The following is a 9,039-nucleotide window of genomic DNA, read 5'->3' on the forward strand; positions in this document are numbered from 1 at the left end:
ACTTGGTACGAATTTATATGTAGTACGAGAGTATATTGGTTTTCAAACAGTAATATAGGCATTATAAGCATTGTTTCACTCACTAATTCATCACCATATCTGACCTTCTTTTGCCACATTACCTGATCATTATTTCTGACTGTTTCTTCCTCTAATGCTGTGTAAACTTTGTCCACATTGTCATCGATTGGGGAATCACTCTGGCCCTGAATGTCTTTACTGGTCTGGTCTCTGATAACAGGTGAATTGCCGAGACAATGGCATGAGGGGGGAGGGGCGAAGTTATGCGGTGTAAGGCATTGTCCCTGCTTGGCATCTTGAAGAGGAATAGAGGAAGGTGTCCCGTGTATATGTACGAAAAATTGCGCGAAAATTGAAAATTGTGCAAATTAGGGACCTTGCAATTGCACGACATACCAGTAGGTCGCCAGGACTGGCAAATGCAAAATGTTGCACCGTACCCATACGTCGACGGGACAGGTTAACAAAAGTAACTGGTTGGCAGCAAGAATATCACCTGGAGGACAGCAAAATTTAATTACAAGGCAGTAAGAATTTGCGGTCTTTAATTACTACTAATAATAATAATTAATAATAATCCATCCATCATCCAATCCTACGTTGCCCCATGAGGAGCATAGGAGCCCGGGGCTATGCGGATTGGTCCTGACATTTAAGATGAGAGTGACCAGCCTCACTCAACCCCAAGTGGCATTACGTGAGCAAAAAAAAAACAACCAACACTTGGATATGAACCTTCACTGGCTGAATCCGACTGGTGCACCTTAATTACTCACTAAACTACCAGGCACCTTAATTTGGTTATTTGATTACCACCCAGTATAGTAAATGGTTTACAGGAAACCATTTGGCTTGTCACTCAGTGTAGAGTCACCCACAGGCAGAAGGAAGAGGAAACAATGAAGGAAAGAAAGACAGAAAAGGGAGTATAAAGTCACCCATAGGCAGACTGGCAGAAGAAGAGGAAAGAATGAAGGAAAGAAAGACAGAAGAGGATGGAAGAAAAGAAGAATGGAGAGGAAAGGGCAGACACCCAAGAGCAGCACTACATTGAATGAGTGGATGGTGAGTGTCCCCACCTACCACACATCAGTATGTGAAAAATCTACATTCATATAGCCTATCTATGTACAAAAGTAATTTAAAGCCAAATGAACGCAAAATAAGTTCTGCACGGATCAATTTAAGATCATCTGCACCGACCACACACACCATGAGGTAGGCTTATTCAGCGCCCGCAGTTTCGGCCAGAGATTTTATCTTCCCATGTTTTCTGTAATGAAAATTAAACTGTACTTTTTTCATAAGTAACATTCAGTGCACTCCAGCATTTGCTCGATGCAGCATTAATCTGTTTGAAAACTATGTGATAGGCACTTCAAAATAAACATGCAGCGAGACTTGTAACATTATGTGATGAATGCTATCGCACAACTAGTTTTATGTATTTTAGTAACTGTTCTGCAATATTTTTCTTAGTAAATCATGTACAGAAAACTGGTATAAAAACTAATGTTTACATTACTGCAGAATGAATGTACTGTTAACAAATAATTATCTATTTATCTACCTATCTACTGCCAGGCACCATAATCCCTTATACGGGGTGACCAAAAACAAATCGCCTCCACGTCAGCCTGTCCCCCGCCATTTCACTGCCCCGTTCCCAATTCACACACCCCTCTCTCATATACCTCTCTACTCCATCCATCTCATCCTTGGCCTTTCTCTCCCTCTCTCCCCCTCCACCTCACTCACATACACTCTCCTGATCAGTCTCTCACTCTCTATCCTCTCCACATGGCCAAACCAACACAATGTGTTTCTCCTAACACTTCCTATCACATCCACATCCACACCACAATGCTCCTTCACATCCTCATTTGTCAGTCTGTCTTTCCATGTGACTCCACAGGCTTCTCTCAAATAACTCATTTCCACTGCTCTCACCCTTGACTTGTGTCCCTCCAACAACGTCCAAGCTTCACTTCCATACGTTAGAATTGGTATCACAATACTGTCATGTAATAACTTTTTCACTTCCATGCTCACTTTCCTGTTTCTTATCACTGCCTTCAAGGAACCAGCAACCTTTCTTCCTTGTTGTACCCTTTCAAGCACTTTGCCCTCCAAACTAATAATTATGAAGGGATTTTTGAAAGTATGCGACTCTGTGAGCCAGGAAGTGGTGACTGACTTCATTTATCAGGTGTGCACTGGTAACTTTTGGGAGTTTCTGGCCCAGGCAATTCTTAGAGGTTACCAAGTCTCCAAAGTCAATCAGTATCTGATATACTTTTAGGCAGTAGTTATCTGTACGATTTAAAAATCAAATACCGGTACGGACACAACCATTGCCATTTTGGTTGTGAAGTGTTTGGTAGTTGTTTTTTATGTAAGTACGAGCAAACAATCTTTCAAGAACATTTGGGAACACTGATCTGATTGACTTTGTGAAGACCTTGGTAACCATACTATTCAAGATGGTAATACTACGACGTCTGCTTGCTACACATACCAAAACTTACTGATTTTGTCATCAACTGTCATTCTTCAGGATGGAGCACAGCAGGGGGCAGAGCAAGAGGCAAAGACAGAAGTAGAGCAGGAAGCAGACTATTCTGGGTGTCAAAATCCTCTTCTGTAGCATGTGCATGTTGTTCAAGGGCAGAACCAGCCACGACCAACAACTGAAGATAAAGTCTGGATTCCTGAACTGTATAAATTATCACATTACAATAAACCCATAAATTCTGATATCATTCATTAAGCCAATTTGCCAGTAATAGAACCATCCTAGTTCAGTGGAACCTATATCACCCAATCTTCAGGTGCAGTGCCTGGTAACGAAACCTTTGAGCTCTGGTGCTAAGACTTCTGATTCTTTAACCATACTGATTTTTTTTAATGTACCCTACCTCACTCACCTATGGATAGGAAAAGAGGATGATGATGATTTGACCCCAGAATTATCTGAAATGTAAACCTGGTGGACCATAAACATAAGTTTTCCCTCCTTTAGCATTTCTCCATCCCTCTTACGGGGGATAGGGAGAGAGTCAAGTGCTGTTCAACCAGTCCTGTTGAAATTCACTGTTTCATGTCACTCTTCCTCAATTGACCTGAGGGCTGCCACTCAGTCAACCTAGTAAATTTTCTTCAACAGTAAACAGTGCCAAAATTAGGAGGGAAACTGTATATACAGTATTGTATAGGTAGGGTGTTTATTTTTTTTTTTCATTTTTTTTTCATGGTCTTCTTGGTGTTTAGCATTACTTTGGATATTCCTATGTGTGTTTTGATGTCTAAATATGCCTGAATGACTGGAAACCACTGCCAAAGCAAGCACAGGTACTGTACAAATTGGTCAGGTATAGGTTGGAGGTTGAGTATAGGTTGGGTCTGGGTATAATACGGGGAATATTGTTCATTATCCGGACATTGCCACTACCTGGACATGCCTTTGGCTCCAGTAAGCTGAAGTACTGTACAAATAGGTTAGGTATATATACCGGCTATATATATGTATATGTTGGGGGTTGGGTATAGTAGGGGAGATATTGTTCATTATCTGGACACTGCCACTCCCAGGACATGCCTTTGGCTTATTACACCAGATAATTCATGGACTACTGTACTGCATTGTGAATATACAATATATGAAATACTATCTATCTATCTATTGCCAGAAGCCAAAATCCCGTAAGGGGTGGCCATTTGACTTTGAGTTATTTGTTTTATGGGGAGGGGCACTAATCCTCCACCAACCCACTTGTTGACACGTAGGGAGCACGTATGGTTTGGTTATATGGTTACCACCCAGCGTAGTAAATGGTTTCTTGGGTTACAGGAAACCATTTGGCTTGTCACTCAATGTAAAGCCAACTGTAAAGGAAAGAAAAGCAATAAGAAGTGACAGGAAAGATGGGAGAAATATGAAGAGAGGAGGGCAGACACAGAAAAAGAATGATGAAGGCTAAGGAAGAAGTAAGCAGCTCTACATCAAGTGAGTAGATGATGGTCGCCACCACCTACCATAAAAAACAATATGCCAACAGCATCTGGTGTTCCCAGGCGGTCACCCATCCAAGTACTAACCAGACCCAACGTTGCTTAACTTCGCTGATCGGACGAGAAGCGGTGCTCTCAACGTGGTATGGCTGTTGGCATGTGAAATACACAGACCATAAAATTTTTGTCTCCCTGGATTAAAAAAAAAATAACAAGGCAATATATATGAAAAATAATATCATACTTTAAATCTCTATAAAAAAGACGCACCACCTCAACATTGGCCCAAAGTGAAAGCAAACATGTGGAAAATAATTGCATGCATGAAAAACAAAATGTTTATTTCCCACCACTTGGAGGGAACACTTGCATATGTCTGGTGTGATCAAATTGTTGCGCCACCTATTTGAGCCAAGCAAAATCGCTAAAAAAATGACGCACCGCTGCGTCACTGGCTGGCCAACAATTGCGTCAGCACATCATCGGCCCAGAATATTGTTAACAGCAGCAGACAAAATACAAAGCATAGCATTCACAAACATGAGAGAAGATAAACATGAAACAAGGGCAGGAAACACTTTAATAAATATTTGGTTAGGTTGACTGACTGCTTGGTTAAACAAAATAAACTGGCAGCACAATTATCTCTTCACCAGTACTATCTATTGCCAGACACCTTACCGCCGCGTCCAAAGACAAGCCAACAATTGCGTTGGTGCGTCATCGGCCCAGAGTATTCTTAACAGCAGTAAACAAAATACAAAGCATAGTATTCACACTTGTGAGTGACGATAAACATGAAACAAAGGCAGGAAACACTTTTAATACATATTTGGTTAGGCTGACTGCTTGGTTAACCTGCCGCGTCCCATTGACGTATATATACGTCCGAATATTTTGTCACTGAGTCCCATTAACATATATAAACACGCAGCAATTACAAGGTCTGTCATTTGCACATTTTCAAATTTCATGCAATAATTTTTGGTATGTATACACGGGACACCTTCCTCTACAAGATGCCAGGCAGGGACAATGCCTTACCCCGTATGACCTACCCCCCCACCCCCCTGCATGCCATTGTCTTGGCAATTCACCTGTTACCAGTGACCTGCCCAGTAAAGACATGTCGTGCCACGGTACGAAATTCAAGGCCAGAGTGATTCCCCAACCGATGACAATGTGGAGGACAAAGGTCAGGTATGTTGATGTGTTTGGTGAGTGAAACAATGCTAATATTGCCTATATTACTGTGTGAAAATCAATATACTCTCGTACTACATATAAATTCATATCAAATAAATAAATACCGTTTATGAGTGGCGTGGAATAGTTACCCTCCCACAGAACTCGTTTTTTTAGAGCCAGCCCGATAGAAAACCCAGTAAGGTAAGGGGTACTGCTACCTGTATTCAGTATTTTAAACCTCAGGCGAGCGATTTCTTTATGAATTTTCAATGTTTTTCACCAAAAGCAGAGGTTAAAAAAAAAAAAAAAAAAAAAAAATTTGGTCTGGATTGGGGGGAGTCAGTGGTGGAAAATCGGTCGGGACAAGGCGGGTTAAACAAAATAAACTGGCGGCACAATTAACTTCCTACCGGTACTATCTATTGCCAGACACCTTACCGCCTCATCCATAGACTGGCCAACAATTGAGCTGGTGTGTCATCGGCCCAGAGTATTCTTAAGGCAGTAGACAAAATACAAAGCATAGCATTCACAAACATACAAAAATGAGAAGATACATGAAACAAAGACAGGAAACATTTTAAATGTTTGATTAGGTTGACTGACTGGTTCAACAAAACTTGTGGCACAACTATCTATCTATCTATCTACTATCTATTGCCAGACGCCTTAATCCCATAAGGGGTGGCCACAAACACTGCCTCATGTCGCCCTGTCCTCCCCATCCATTTCACTGCCCTGCTCCCAGCTCACACCTCTCTCTCATATACCCCTCCACTCCATCCCTCCATCTCATCCTTGGACTCCCTCTCCTCCACCTCACTCACATACACTCTCCTCGTCAGTCTCTTGCTCCCCATCCTCACCACATGGTGAAACCACCTCAATGTGCTTCTCTCAAAACTTCCTATCACATCCACACCACAACGCTCCTTCACTTCCTCATTTGTCGGTCTTGTCTCTCCATGTGACTCCACATGCTCCTCTCAAGCAACTCATATCCACTGCTCTCACTCTTGGCTTGTGTCCCTCCAACAAGGTCCAAGCTGCCCTGGCACAACTGCCAAGGTCATATGCTGCCAGACATCAAGGCATGAGACAACAATAAAGAATACCAGCACGCAAGATTCTAAGACACACAAGGTTAGGTTAATGGCAATAAACGATGTAACGAACTGACCTTGGAGCCAAATGAACCTGGAAGTCTGACACAGTGGATGGCCACTTGCCACAGTTTGCGTGGAAAACTTGTGGCTGTATAATTAATATTTTCAAGATGACACATTTCCGGAACTTCTTAGAGCTATCACAATGATAAGTGCTACAGTTTACAAAGAAAACACAACAGTTGTCATTTTTTTGCTAGGAGCTCTCCTCCAGTTTCACCCTAGAATTATAAAAATATTTATACTGAAGTGTCATCTGTTTGAAATGACAAGTGCTGGAAACCAGAGAGATCTAACAAGGACAAACAGCTCAGCAAATCTTCAAGAAAAGTTAACAAAACTCTACAAACAGGATGGTGAAATTGCAAACCAGAAAATACACTAGCCTAATTGAGTACAGTATTGGAAAAATTATGAATGTACAGTTATTGTGGGCTTCCTGCCACTTGAAGTCAACTGGGTTATGGGAATTAGCAGTTTATTAATGAGCCGTTCAATGAGGGTGTTCATTTCCTGCGGACGGAAATCAACAAACGTAACATACCTAAAGGACTGGTGAACGGATTTCAGTTGGGTTAGGCCTAGTGTATGTCTTGGTCATCTGATACCTTGCTTTCATAATTACTAAACTGCACTCTCTCCATCTCTATTATATTGGCTTAATAATTTGGGGTGAAATAAAAATGGCTATTATGTGCTACATATAGGCCACCACCTGTACAAACAAGCTTGCGATCAGCGACTATAAATCCGTGCTGGATTAAGCTAAAAGCTAATCCTGTCAAAATTCTAATTGGTAATCACGGTCTAGGGGTCCTTAGGAAAAATTTTACATAATAACTGCTGCCACTTACCACCTATGCACCACGATGTAACGTGATAACACTTTCACTTCACTCCCAATCCCCTCCAGCACTATTAAGTCCAAACGTATCCACGACTCCACGAGTGACGAGTCTACTGCTTCGTCCCATGACTGATCAAGCTTTTAATAATAATGTCCCCAAATTATGCTTCAGTATTGAACTTTATTTTTATTTTCCTGATTATAATTACTTTTTACTTGATAATATTTAACATTTCAAGTGACGAACTGTTTAAGTAGCGAAATATCCAAAACAATGGTAAAATCCAGTAAACTTTTCAAACCTTGATCCACCCTTTAATAAACCACTTATTGAATCTCCTTTGCATGTTCTGGATCTCCTACACATTCAATTTAATGGGCAAATAAGACCATCAATTTAATGTCACAAAGGTATCACTGAACTCGCTCTCCACTAACCAGATTTTGGCGGGATGCTCTGAATCCTATAATCCGCGTATATTGATAGATAGTTATTACATATGCAGATACCTCTCTAGTACATGGTTGTGTTACAAGAGCATTTAAAACGTTATCGACGTCGTTTACAGATTCATTAGTGAGGCTGCTCAGTGCTCACCTCATCTCCCCTGTCCAATGGCAAACTTGGAGGTCCTTAAATTACTCACAGGGATCTTTGGAACAAACTGTGACTCATAAAGTCTTAATTTTAATCTGGGGTACTGACAAACGGGTCCCTCATTTCATTTAGGAAAGAATGACACAAAGAAGGCCTCACATCTCACACAAAAGTTACAATGACAAATGGAGGCGTCAGCTTTCACATACATTTAGTCTGACACGAATAGAAACCTTTATAATTCACTTATGAGGCACTCTCCGTCCTAGACACAATGTGGCCATGGCAAGAAAAAAAAATTGAGGGACCCTTAGACCCTTACTCAACGGCATCTCCTCCCTTTGAGAAAATCTTGGTCTTTACTGTAATTTTGTGTTTGGAGGAAGGGCAATGAGTCCAGGGTATAGAACCAATTCTTATGGACGAAAGGGAGGCATCAGGGATTGGGTGGAAGGGGGAAGGGTAGGGTTAGGTTAAGGGAGGGGAAAAGGAGACATGTGGGAAGAAAGGAAGGAGAGAAACGAGGGGATGCATACATGGAGGGAGTAAATGGAGAGGTGAAAGTGAAGAAGAGAAAGGGGGCACATAGAAGTTAAGGAATTGGGGGTGGGGGGAGGTGGAGAAGGTAGAGGAAAGAGTGTGGAGACAAAGAGCAGGGAGACACTGAGGAAGAGTTAAAGGAGGGGTTGTGAGTGTGAAGGGAGGTAGGGGAGTATGTGTAAGATGGCTAGGGAAAAAGATGTGGGAGACATAACGGATAAGGGGTGCAAAGAGGCAGAGGAGGGAGGCATGTGTGAGTGGGAGGCTATGGACCTGGCATGGTTATAATGTACAAACATCTCTCAGCCACAAGCAGATCCTACAAAAGGAGGATGGTGAACAGCAGATGATCAACTTAAACCTGCATTTCAATGGGTTCACATTTCAGATGAACCTGGTACTACTACTACTACTACTACTGCTGTACTACTACTACTATTACAGCTATTACAATAGCATACATAGCATATCACACCCAATCTTCATGATGAACCAGCCTCCATACAGTTGAACTAATACAGTACCAGAAATAATTTTGCTTTGTTCATTTTTTTATCCTAATCTGACTGTGAAGGGCTTGGTGGATGTATGAATAAGTAAAATATAAACGGTATATACATCATTATATATACATACATAAATACATAGAGGGAGAGAGAGAGAGAGAG

At 41.5% G+C, this 9,039-nt stretch overlaps 1 non-coding gene across 1 annotated transcript; it reads right to left on the reverse strand.

Moving 5' to 3' along the window:
- Positions 1-4,070: 4,070 nt before the first annotated feature.
- Positions 4,071-4,189, reverse strand: LOC145408578 (5S ribosomal RNA). The gene has a single exon (XR_013898956.1). It is a non-coding gene; the product is annotated as a 5S ribosomal RNA (ribosomal RNA).
- Between the last annotated feature and the right edge of the window lie 4,850 nt (positions 4,190-9,039).

The sequence above is a fragment of the Coenobita brevimanus genome, chromosome 77 (assembly GCF_032717465.1).
Source record: "Coenobita brevimanus isolate Jiangsu-jjx chromosome 77, ASM3271746v2, whole genome shotgun sequence".
NCBI lineage: Eukaryota > Metazoa > Arthropoda > Malacostraca > Decapoda > Coenobitidae > Coenobita > Coenobita brevimanus.